General features: G+C 34.3%; 1 protein-coding gene across 1 annotated transcript in view; it reads right to left on the bottom strand.

The window, feature by feature from the left end:
• The window catches only part of LOC138694564 (uncharacterized), a 176974-nt gene that overhangs the window by 9717 nt on the left and 152844 nt on the right, over positions 1-14413 (bottom strand). The gene's annotated exons all lie outside the window — the stretch shown is intronic.

Raw genomic sequence — 14413 nt, forward strand, 5'->3', positions numbered from 1 at the left:
TTAATACTTTCAAATTATGTAACTCTCCATTTCTGGGCTTGAAGTAGCAGCATTTAATGCCACAATAATAGCAAATCTAAACTTTTTAAATTGTGATTGCTTTTTATCATATAGGCTCTTGTTCTTGTAATCTGTGTCATTTTATCGCTTATATTAATTGCTTATTTTGTCTTCTTCTTCTATCTGCTTATCTATAGTGCAGTCTTGAACTCCCGAACACGAGAGGTTGCTCATACGGGGGTAAATTCTTTAATTTATATTTCTGTTTTGTTTAAGTACTTTACTACATGTTCATACTTGTTTTATGTATAGGCCTAATAGTTTTAATATATTTTTGTTTCTATTATATTTAATACGTATTTTTGTAGTTTCCTGATCGTAATAAATGTGTATTTAATTGGTGCTAAAAATCTGATTTCGATATCCAGCAGAGAAATAGAAATATAGGCCTAGTATAATCTTTCATAGTCATCGCGTGTATGCGTATTTTATAAAATATTGTTTTTTTTAACTAGTATTCAATCAGTCATCTAACGTTGATATGCCGATTGAGAGGTTAACTAATGTCGATAGATTTTGTAGTTAGAAGTTGTTACCGAGAATTCATCACGAGATTACCTTATATTCGCTTTAAAGTTGGAGATAAGATCTGTATAATATGACAACACATCGGAACGTAGAATAGTCACCCAGTTTCGGGATTGAAATTACATTTTTTGCACGATAGTGTGTTTTCTCGTCGTTACAGCAAACGGCCGCCACGATTGAAAGTTGATTTTAATGAGTTCAGAGTTGCCAACCTAGATAAGATGTTGAAATATTACAAATAACTACTCTAGAGTTGTAATGAAAACCATATCTTCTATGTATGCTACAATCCTACAATGCACATAAAATTAATACGCAAAAGGCTAATTAATATACTTGCGTGAGCTTTCTGCTCTCTTCGTTTCTTGCTTAGATAAGCGTCAAGTTTTTAGTATTTAGTACACTTGCGGCCGGTGGCCTTACAAGCCATAACTCGCTGATCCCTGAAGCACCGGACTCCCCAGAGCAGAAAACTCACGCAAGTAACTTGAAAGCTCCAAAGTATCTAGAGATTGATAGTTAATTAATATACTTTATGCTCGAACATGCCGAAATGTAGTAATTATACACCTGGTAGCAGCCCTTTAATGGACCTCATTAAAGTACAACTATTCTTTAAAGTTCAGGTTTTCCACCAATCAGAAAGCAATATGAAAGCGCAAGTATCGATTATTCTCAGATATGCAATCGAAAGACTATTAGCGAAACGTCACGGAGGCTGGAAATCCAATAATGTCGCAGAAGGTTATGTTCTGTTACTATAATAATTAGCGTTAATTGTGGTAATAATATTCAAATAAATTCAATTTGTCATCTCGTTTTTCAATGTCTAAATCAATTTCCAGGTTATATCAAGATTAATGTTCATTTTACTCTCTAGATTATATCAAGGTCAATGATATTTGTTCCTCGGAAAAAATCAACACTTTCGCGTCTGCGCACATCTCACAGTTTATGAGATTGCACAAGGTCACTTCCATTCCCCACTCAGATAAGAATAATATGAATACTTATGCATAGGCCTAATTTCAAGCTAGAAATATGGTCGAGCATAAAAAGTCGTATGAAACTTGCCTATAATGGTAATTAAGACGCTCGTATGAAAATTATGAAACTCGCGTCTTAATTACTACCATTATAGGCTCGTTATATAATGTATTATTATACGAAACAAATCACTGCATTTGAATGTACTTAACTTTATTTAAACAATTCAAACTTCACTTAACAAAATGAAATAAAAATTATTCCAATTGAACACAAAATACTATAAGTACCCGAATCATTTTTACTCCTTCACATTGAAATTGATGGTGAAGTTTGTACGTTGGTCAGACTGCTAACCTTCAGTCAGCTGTTCATAATTTAACGTACGCACTGTATATCAAGATTTTTAAAAATATTACTTTGAAAATATACTATCGTGCAAAAAATACTGTACAATACACTTTTGTAAAGTACATTACAAAATCTCGGAAATTGAGATGCTGAAATATTACTGAGAGAGTTACCGCGATACAGTTTTATACGCAGTTTTTTCGCCCTCATGCTTCTAGCGAAGCGAGGTGCTGTCATTGGGCTTGGTAACAAAATTTACACTGGTTCATGACGTAAACTGGTCTACTAATAACATTAGCAACCGGCTAATACTCATCATGTTGTTACAGTAAAAATTTGAAACTGTCATTTTTTTTTTTCGCCACTGATCCCGGAACTGGTGCCCATACTCATGAGGGAAAAGGTTATATTTTTACGTCAAAATTCGGAAAAAAACACACATACGCCTGAACGTAATCTCTGATCACAAGTCTAGCTCGTTGCTAATGAGATATGATGGTGACTTCCCTTCAAATAAAAAAAAACCTCTCGCCATGCAGACTACGTCAGTGAGAAGGGAAGGGACAACGGATTCAAGCTTGATAATTGAATAATTGGTATGACTATGATTATGACTGTGGTTACAGGACATTTAATGGTAGACCACAAGGGTATTTAAGATTCATTAGTAGTTATTTTGGAAAAATTGTTAAGAAAATCTTCAATAGGACTACTATAAGCTATTTAGGTTGTGTTCTTATCTGTTGTAAATTATTTCTACGTCTACAATCTCAAACTCCATAAACACTTAAGCATAAATATTGACAAAGACTGGGTTAAAGTCGGAAAAGCGTATGCTAGCTCAAGTACAGTTACAAATCGAAGCTTCATATTATGATAATGTCGTGTCGTACGACTTAACTGAGCTATCACATTCTGAAGAAATTCATCATCACAGATTATGTTCGAAAATGTTCTGCAAGTAGTGTAATGCGTTAAGAAAGCAACCGAAAGTAAATGTAATTTACCCGCTAGCCACAGACTTCGCGAAGGAAGCAACTTTTTCTTCTCATTGCATGGACTTCCATAATATTCCGGTTGACTATCTCTACCGGCTGCGCATGAATGCGTCTCATATATTTCAGCATAGGTGTTCGTTCGCAGTGAACAAAAGGTAGACTGCCTACACGTGGTCGAGTGAAATATACTACGCAATTTTTGGACTCTTCGTGTGGAATTTCGCAGTTTTATTTAATTTAATAAATGTTCCTCAACTTGGTGAGGTTGCCAAAGACAAAGAATGTTAAACAGTAACATTTAAGGTGTGACATTAAACATATCTTACAAGAAGTTTGTTTACAATTAATTGAAATTTGCAATAGATAATGTTTTACAATAATGAGAATTTCCAGTAAAAAAAATATACTGAGAAAACTCAACTGTAATTTGAATTCAAGTACAAGTGCCGCCGTAAAATCTGCAGAGAACCCTTCAAAGCTATCATAGAAATTTTCTTAATTGTTGTTGTTGGAACTTCAAATTTATGACATAATGAGACGAATTGTTTTGTTATGGTCCCTCTAGCGCCCAACATTAATGCGATGACTTCTTTATCCCTGAGTGTATATGATGGTTTGTAATATGGGATAGTTGGTTCATAAATTGCCCTTTTCTCTAGACAACCTCCTCGGGTTGATTCTGATGCGTCTCGAATCCGATGGTCGGATCCAGAATATAACCTTTTGTCACTCCAGGTTTAAATGTTATACCTATTATCAATACGCCAAAGACTTCCGGTATCCGTAATTCCATGGACTTACTTTTTCCTTTATTGTCTCAAATAAGCCCGGAAGTGTTAATTTCCACGATGGAGTAATTAAGATGATGTGTTGGTGTTGTAAAGACATGGTTTTGCTCTTCTACGATTCTGTAGAAGCGACGTATTATAGCCTATGCTTTGGACGACTACGAATTCTGTTGCCAACAATATCCACCATTATATAATCCTATCACCATTATAATGTGGCACCACGAGTATATCTAATGATAATAAATATATTTACTTCGTTCTGTCTTATATTTTATCTTAAGACCTGACTGGCTTAATCAGAATGCTTAAACCTACAAGCATATTTTGCATTACTTGAATATAAGGTTCAGATCTCATTGTGAAATAAAACTAAATTTAATTTACTGTTCTTAAATAATACAAATTGACCACAGGCACAGGCGTGGCTCAGGCTGCAGGTGCGATTACCTGTTGATCCGGGGCTGAGCTTGGGCGTGGGTTCGATTCTCGCTTCCGGTGACTATCTGGTTAGATTTTCCAAATTATAAGACGCATTTCAGGTGGTCATATGGCGAGTTTTTGGTCTCCTCTTGTCAAGTACCATTTCATTATCATCACTTCCTCTGACCCTTAAATAACCCAGTAATTGATATAGCATTGGTAAGTAGCTGTCGACAGGTACATAGCTTTACTATGCTGTAGGCCTATTTCTTTATGAAGCACTGCTGGTGTGCGACGCGAGAAATGAAATGAGCCAAGTAGAAGGAGAATAGGGAGAATACAAAAACAAGGAGATAAGGAGAATAAGAGGATAGTAAGGAGAAGAATGAGAAAACAAGAATAAATACGGGAATGCAGTTCTATTAGAACTTACTTTGTCATTACTGCTCTCCTTTTCACTTCTTGGTAGCAGCTCATTTAGAATTCACACCTTTACGTTCTTTATTTTTCTTCGATAACCATGGTCTTGGTCTTGTCTGGTATTCAAGAATAGCTCATTATGAAACGATACGTACTATTGTCTACTATTCAAATATGATGAGAAAAAGTGTACCTGTGTGTATCATTTAGGCCTAATACATATGCACAAAGCTATCAAGAGTTTTATATTTGTTAAAGAAATTAATGACTTGCGTTTCTCAAAATTATTTAAGATGTGCCTATTTTTCTTTCTTCCAGTCAATAATCCGATATACCCCAATTTTCTTGGGAAATGGAACCAAAATTAGAAGTGTCTTGATTTTGCAAATGAAAGCCATTAGAATTTTATGTAAATATAACTATGTGGAACATTGTCGGCCACTTTTCAGACAATCACAGATTTTAACAATCATGAACTTGTATATATACGATCTAGTACTTTACACTCGACAAAATATCCACAATTACTCATTAGCGGCCAATATATACATGATCATGGAATTAGAAATAGTGAACAAATTAATATTTCATATTGTAGATTACACAAGAGCAATAGAAACGTTTAAATTATGGGGATAAAATTATATAATAAGCTCCCCAGTCAATACTATAAATTACCAATCAATAGCTTCAAAACTAGATTTTACAATTGGTTATCAAATAATCCTTTTTATTCCGTTTCTGAGTTTTTGAACACAAACTTGTATGAAATTTTATTGTTGTTTTAATAAATACATTTAATTGCAACTAGTTACAATTAATACATTGAGTGAACTGTTTTCTTTAATTTAAAAGTTCAAATTTTTTCACGTTTTAATTGTACATTTAAATTTTACTGTTTCTTTTATTAGTGTTTTTAAAATGTATTATAATGTTTTTCAATGTATTCTGACGAAGCCTAAAACTGTATGTCTCATGGCCAAAAATAAATTGAATTAAATTGAATTGAGTGATTCTTGCAAAATTTCCCAAGAGCCCCTTCGTGTACAATTTAATAGATTCAAGGAGATAGAAGTTACGCCCAAATATAGGTAAAGGACATTTCTATCAATTAGGCTACTATGAATTAAGTACTTTTGTTGCACCTAAAAAGAGCTACCTACTTTATCACTGAATGTTAATTCACTATATTTTGCAGGAGTGCCTTTTGCAGATGATTTGATTGGAAGCGGTTTCATAGCTTAAAAATTTTATTTTATTTAGATACATAACACAAGCAAATATGTAGCTCTACTATTTCGATTTAATTAAAGCACTTGTTAGTAAGAATACGAAGACGATTTGGCGAAGAAAAGTATTAAGAGAAATACTACCAAAAATGCTCAGTGTGAATCGATCCTGTGACCTCACGGTACATGTATGGGAGCACACTAATTTTGACTATCATAACCTTCTTCGTCTAGTCAGTATCACTGCATACTTCATGAACGCAGCGTTACAAACAACGTAATATTTTATAGAACTAATGAAAGCATCGGAGCAGACATTACAATTATCCTTAAATCGCAAGGGAGAAGAGAGCTACTAAGGCGATTAAACATTTAAACACAGCCACAAGAAACGCGAACTTGCTCGGTTTCTAATCTGCGTGGAAAGTTGAAGTCTGAATGAAACGGAAATAAATAGCCGCATCGTAGCGAAACCCACGAACAAATTACCCTGAGTTTACATTGCAAATTTCTCTCCAAATGGAGTTAGGTTAAGTTCACTTCAGCCAATCAGCAATTCATTACAGCCAACATGACAGTACAACTCCAACTGGAACTGATCACATTCTTATTCCAGTCACAATACTCCTAATAGTGATTTGGTCATATCTCGAAACTGCTTTACAAATTCAGTCGCGTTTAACTATTCTTTGCCCAACGTGTCGTGTTCATCACTGTGATTCAGTTCTTGCTGGTTTGACAATTATGCAAAGGACAGTAATAGAAACTCAAAATTAATAGGAAATATTTGTCGAAAATTAGTTATTCGACAGGAGCTGTGCTCAGTTTTGTAGTTACGCCTTTCACCGAGTTTGCTATAACCCGCCACATGGTGACGTTTTATGACGTGTGATCATCACACTTCGGTCCTGGGCACAGAAACGCATGAAGTTCAGAACGCAGGTCGATAGTGTTGTGTTGATCGAGTGGACTGGGAGATGGAGCGCGCCGTTACTTTGTGTCTTAACACGTGAATAGTCTGTCACAGTAAGGCACAAAATATATTTCATCCTGTACAAATGCAGTATATACAGTACATTACTAGTGTAGACAATAAATGTATGCCATTAAAGTATTAACGTGAGTTGTAACCTTCAATCAGGTGTCCCTACGCCGAAGCCTGTTACACGTACCGCAGCCAAGCAGCAATAGGCTTACACACAACGGTAATGCACATTACGGACCCACCTGTGCTGTTGCAGTCACCCCTCCACACGGGTCATGACGTCATTTATACTCCGTGTACTCTAAACCTCATACTGGCCGAAGCCTGGTGATCATCTAATAGCGTTTGTATATAACCAGAGATGGCTGGTGGAAACCTAAGTTATCATCTTAGACATGAATAATGATCGGCACAATGTACTAAATCCTTTTTGGAAAACTTTGTGTGCTTTCGTGAGAGAGTGGCAGCAGCTCATGTTACTGCTTATAGTACACCCCAAGTATTTGAAGCTTTCCACTTGCTCTACTGCCTCATTTAGAATTCCCAAGTTTACCTTCTATACTTTTCTTCCTATGATCATGGTCTTCGTCTTGTTGACATTTATCTTCATTCCACACTGCTCAAGACTGCCATTTAGCTCCAGTAGCATATCTCTTAGTATCATCTCCTCTTCTATTAACAACGCCATATCATCAGCAAATCTGACACATTTTATTAGAACTATTGAATTCACGCATCCAAGTTGGGTTTTAGGGGCTAATATGGTGGATTATATGTGTCAGCTTAGTCCTCGAAAAGGTATTCTTCACTGAATAAAACATGCTGAACGAAGGATTGGTCACTACACAAACACCGAATAATCTAGTTTCAGTAAGCTCACCTGTTCCGTGAATCGTGTTCTTTAATTATGCGCATATACTGAAATTTTAAGAGGGGAAACGTGCCCATCTCGATACTCCGCATACACTAAATTACTAATACGAATCTCTCGAGCAACATAGTGTACATAGTGTACTAACCTGCTAGGGCTGACTAACATCTTTGCAATCACATTCACTGAATATTGTTCGTAGGTAGCCGATTTACCGTGATCACTTCGTTTCATGTCCAGCATACTAAACTTTCGGCCCAAGACTTTATAATAAAATTACAAATCATTTCCCAAATTTCGAATATTTTAAAATTGAAGCTTTTAAAAAGAAATTTATAAAATTATTTATGATATATAATATTAACAAATGCATTTTTTACCTTTTATTTTTTTTCGACTAAATTCATGTTTTTATTGAATATCACTTGCTTCTGTCTGATTGTCAATTTATATTAAATGTGTATTTTTCTCTCTTTTTCTCTCTCTTTTTTTTTTTTTGCTCTTGTGTGTTATTTCTTGGTTTGAATTAAGTTACTTACTGTATTTAGTAAACTGTCTTTGTAAATTTTATGTTATATTATTGGCTAAGACCACACCGTACACGAGCCTGGCTCTTACGGTAGTGGCTAGAAACATTTTTGTTTTATAAGTTTAATTTGTACTGACTAGCTAGCTAGTTAAATAAATAAATAAATAAATAAATAAATAAATAAATAAATAAATAAATAAATAAATAAATAAGTAAATAAATAAATAACTAAATAAATAAATTAATTAATTTATGTAATAAAGTGCCTATACATTGCAATGTTGTGATGTACATGACAGCGTTGAAACTCGTTTCCTTTGTTGATCTGTGACTGTCCCAACAGAACTGTACTAGAGTCAACGGCAATTCGGAAGGCGGTAGTCTGCTAGCGTTTGCGTCGAGAGAGACAGATAGAGAGAGCAAGCCAGCGTACAACATTTCCACATCGTACTTCACGCGCAAGTGCAATACAAATAGCGCAGGAGAGAATTTAAATTATCAATAAACAATAATGACCTTAGCCGTTGATTACTGTAACCATGATACTAAACAAACCCTCTTTCCTTCACTAACAATATTCTTTGCACGGTTCTCAGTCCCACACCACATGCTTCTGCAGTCGTGTTTTGCGAGTTGGCAACGTTGCAACCAGCATCAAGATGGCCGGCAGCGTTCTGCTCGTCAACGTTTTTTAAATAATTATACATTTTAAACACTATTTTCCGCGCCTGCCTGTGCAATACTAGTCTTTTTACAGTCTCTTCTTTCATTTATTTATCTTACACACACATACACACACACAAACACACACACACACACACACAGAGAGAGAGAGAGCAAATGTTACTTTTACTTATTCAATGTATTGAAATACTCACACATGAATAAACGAACTCTGGAAGTACTTATTATAGACTGATTCCCGATTGGTTCCACTGTACAAGCTTGTGACGTCACATACCAGAAATGCTACGGCGCATATAGCAGCTGACCGCCTTCCGAAATGGGGTCTAGTCTAGCTCCACTAGCTGTTTAGAACTCAACGTGATCCTTCTTCAACTCCACATCAATATCAATTACAACTCAGTAAATTATCTCTCTCTCAGTTCTCAATAATTTCAAACAACGCGAAACAAAATAAACTAACTATAAACTTCATTCTTGTTTTGTTACCGATAAGCTGCTATAATTTAATGTGTAACACTTTTATTAAGCCGCTAATGCTTATCTACTATAATAGTCATTTACATTAATAAGATTTTTACATGAACGTTTTCGATACCATTTTTTGTATCATCTTCAGATGCATTATAATTAAAATTAACAATTAACATTTGTAAATGATTCAAACCTATCCATTGGTGTGTGTGTTCTGTGAACTTCTTTTTGTGATTAAGTGTGTGTTACATTTATGGATGTCGCTTGTACTTGTGTGTCTACTAGTAATTAGTGCTAATAGTAATACTAAGCTTACTTAATATCAATAAATTTCTAAAATGCAATATAAAACTTATAGTATAACACCAATATAAAACTTTTATAAAAGAACTCTTGTTTGGTCGTTTTTGTTATTCTGTCTTTGAGTTCTGTTGTGTCTTGCCTTTTAATGGGGCGATTATAACTGTTCTCTCTTTGTTTTTATATAAAACTTCATAATACTAAAATGCTGAATCGTTGTGTAAGAAGCAATTTGTAGAGCACTTGTTTTAATCACTTGGTTTTTTACTAAGTGAACTGGGGTAGCTTACGAATTATTAATTTCACTTTTGCACTGTGTGTTGTTATTGTTGTTGTATAAAACCTTATCTACTTTTTACTTGTCACGTAACCACATGTTAACATTACCATTTTGGAGTTCACTGTTGTCCACTATTTCCTATGCAAATTCGATCGTCTAACAGGTTGAGTTACAATTTGGTTTGATGTCGAGCTCCGTATTCAAGCGAAGCCAGTAACTCAACCTGTTAGACGATCGAATTTGCATAGGAAATAGTGGACAACAGTGAACTCCAAAATGGTAATGTTAACATGTGGTTACGTGACAAGTAAAAAGTAGATGAGGTTTTATACAACAACAATAACAACACACAGTGCAAAAGTGAAATTAATAATTCGTAAGCTACCCCAGTTCACTTAGTAAAAAACCAAGTGATTAAAACAAGTGCTCTACAAATTGCTTCTTACACAACGATTCAGCATTTTAGTATTATGAAGTTTTATATAAAAACAAAGAGAGAACAGTTATAATCGCCCCCATTAAAAGGCAAGACACAACAGAACTCAAAGACAGAATAACAAAAACGACCAAACAAGTGTTCTTCTATAAAAGTTTTTATATTGGTGTTATACTATAAGTTTTATATTGCATTTTAGAAATTGATTGATTTTAAGTAAGCTTAGTATTACTATTAGCACTAATTACTAGTAAACACACAAGTACAAGCGACATCCATAAATGTATCACACATTTAATCACGAAAATAAGTTCACAGAACACACACACCAATGGCTAGGTTTTCAATCATTTACAAATGCAAATCTAGTCTTTCAGGTGAAGCTCCCTGTAAAGCAGATTTGAATAATTTCAAGGGAAAAATTGTTCCGGGGCCGGGTATCGATCCCGGGACCTCTGGTTGAACGTACCAGCGCTCTACCACTGAGCTACCCGGGAACTCCACCCGACACCGTCTCAACTTTTCCCTTTATATCCACACAACTCGCGTGGGCTGACGAAACGCCAGAGACCCACAACGAGTGCACACAATCTCTGTGTGACTTGGAATTGTGGTTTTCTGTTAACGTACAAAGTGATGTATATATTATGCAAATCTAGTCTTTCAGGTGAAGCTCCCTGTAAAGCAGATTTGAATAATTTCAAGGGAAAAATTGTTCCGGGGCCGGGTATCGATCCCGGGACCTCTGGTTGAACGTACCAGCGCTCTACCACTGAGCTACCTGGGAACTCCACCCGACACCGTCTCAACTTTTCCCTTTATATCCACACAACTCGCGTGGGCTGACGAAACGCCAGAGACCCACAACGAATGCACACAATCTCTGTGTGACTTGGAATTGTGGTTTTCTATTAACGTACAAAGTGACGTATATATTATGCAAATCTAGTCTTTCAGGTGAAGCTCCCTGTAAAGCAGATTTGAATAATTTCAAGGGAAAAATTTTTCCGGGGCCGGGTTACAAATGTTAATTGTTAATTTTAATTAGAATGCATCTGAAGATGATACAAAAAATGGTATCGAAAACGTTCATGTAAAAATCTTATTCATGTAAATTACTATTACAGTAGATAAGCATTGGCGGCTTAATAAAAGTGTTACACATTAAACTAACTATAACTTTGTTGTTTACTACCGGGCGTTGTAAATTGACCTGTGTTGATTCCAAGAACTACCTGAGTCCGTCATCCAGTCCACGAATGCTTTGATGCTCTCAATGCCCTCGCTCTGTAATCGCCTTCGATGTCTTGTATAGCACAGCGGCGGCCTCAGCGGTCATGTTACATTGAACGCGTAGTACCTTTGTCTAATTCACGACTACATAACAACAACAAACGAAATACAGAAATGATTTCCATTTTGGCAAGTGACTTTGTATCACTCCAAATTTAATACTTATTTAATTTTATATTGAATCTATAGTCAGACGTGACTCAAATATTCTGGGACTGTAGCCAGGCAACATCAAAACAAAGCGCTTCCTTTGTCGACTCGCGCATGACGTAATTGTTGTAGTATAGAGTTCAATGTTTCCCATTTAATCCCCACTCCAGTGTAACCGGTAAGAGCATTTGGTTTCTGCGCATTATGAAATGTTTGTTGCAGCGCTATAGTGATTTTTCACTAGAAAATAATAGCTAAGAAGTGACTGTCGTTTATGTAGTACGCGAGTTATTCTGAACTGAATGAAGATAACTTAAATCGATGAATTAAATAAAATACACTTAAAGTATATAGAGCTGTACTATAAGCCTATATTAATTATGAAACAATTAAAACGGTCTCATAATTTGGTGTATAAATATTATGACACATAAGTACTAAAATACTTGAAATTTGAGGGAGATATGTAATAAAACATTATAACATTAGTTTAAAATGAAAGTAAATTGACATAAAATGTAATGAATATTTTGAGATTTTAAACTACGAATACCATTATAATAGTCTGTCAAAGAATTAAGTATGCGTTACTATGAAAAATTTTCACTGACGGATTGATATGCATAATAATCAATCAAACATCCCAAAGACGATATACGAATATTTATGAAACTTCATTATTGGTAGCCCACATCTAATACTTTGGTAATTTGGAATGTATTCGTTAAGCCTTGTAATATGTTACGAGAGTAATGACATATTCGCTTTTCCAATGCGCATCCTCTTCTTGCCAGTTGAATTTAAAAGTTGTGCTCTTGACAATCATTTCGTAAACTGAAAAAAAGTAAAGTCGAAAAACAAAGCAAATTGTCTATTCGTCTTTACCTCTTACTGGTAAAGAAACTAGCAATTTTAACTATGATTTGCATTTGAGGGGTTTGGTGCAAGAACCTGATAAGTCCAGAAAAACACTTTTGGAGTAAATGCAAAAACAAAGTTTGGCATCCATTGAAGGCATGTATTTTTAGGAATTGTACAAATGTAATGGTACTGAACGATTTCTGTATGTTTTTTGTGTGTTATATATGAATATCAATTATAAAATTATAGATGTGCATTTTAAAATTAATTATATATTTATTTGGACTTATCTGGGTTTTGCACTAAACATTTAAAATCTGACATATGATTTGGGAAAGACCATTATTGTCCAAGTAAATATCATGAAAAACAATATATAAACAATGCAAGATCATTATTTTGTCATTAACTATTAATAATCTTACAATATCTTTTACATGTGAATCATATTATATTGCAAAAGTACAAATTTTTGCATTTATAAAAAGTTCTGTTCAGTGTACAAATGCCAAGAGAATAGTTATCAAACTACACTGTTTACATTCTCAATACATTCTGTTGAACTGAATGATTAAATTATATGTATGGTTTCATGTTATATTTAAATACGTACCATAATAATAATAATAATAATAATAATAATAATAATAATAATAATGATAATAATAATAACAATAATAATAATAATAATAATAACAATAATAATAATAATAATAATAATAATAATAATCAATTTATCAGAATACCAGAACGTACAAAATTGGTAATACTGTACAGAAATAAATATAGTACATTAAAATATAAAAGGAAACAAAATTTAGTAGAAATAAAGATGTATTATATGAAGATAATACCAGTATTGTATTTAGAGGTTATTCAATATTAGTAACATGTTAATGAAAATATTGTGCGTTAACTTGATAATAAAATAGAGAAAACAGGAAATAAAATTAATTTAAATACAGTATCCACTCTAAGTCTTTAACTTCTTATTCAGAATCATCAGAGCTATGTTCACTAGCTTCATTGGCACTACCTTGAGAATGATACATTTTCTCTCGTACAACCCCATGTCTGCTGAAACAATGTACAGTATATCATTACCAGTTTAATCACATCTTCATATTTTTAGCCTTTTAAATAGGCAATGGCCCATTGTACAATAATATCTCTGGAAACCAAGATCTCCATTGGTTGTTTTCTTCAGAAAACTGAACTCTGAAATAACAGTTGCCTATTGATGTTGGCTGACCTTCAATATGTATTTGTGCTGGGAACTGTATTGAAATACTTTATACTGAGAAATTATATTGAAATTCTTGTTTTCATGTTTCGTTTAAACATAGGTTTGAAGTGGTATCTGAAGATTTGAACATGGTTTGTGTGACAGGAACAACTGTAAATGACGTAAATGATTTCCTGAGAAGTGATTGCCATTCTTGAGGACTAAGCAGTCTAGTTATATGCCTTTTCTTCTTTTCAATAATGCCGAAGTCCCTGTCACATAACTTCTTGTATGCATATGAGAAGTTACGAACCCCTGAATCTTCACCCCCTTTCTTCGTCGTTGAATAGATCTTGGTGTAATGGATGCACACAAAAAGGCATCTTGTGCTTCCTTACTTAAAAGACACCTGAACTTGGTTATTATTTCCTTTTTTTCTTCTCCGTCCAATATATCAACACATTTTCGCCTACAGTTATATGCAGGGCCTATTTCACGATCTGGATTAGTCATAATAATTCACCCTTTAATCTTTTCGCTT

This window comes from Periplaneta americana, chromosome 2 (assembly GCF_040183065.1).
Source record: "Periplaneta americana isolate PAMFEO1 chromosome 2, P.americana_PAMFEO1_priV1, whole genome shotgun sequence".
NCBI lineage: Eukaryota > Metazoa > Arthropoda > Insecta > Blattodea > Blattidae > Periplaneta > Periplaneta americana.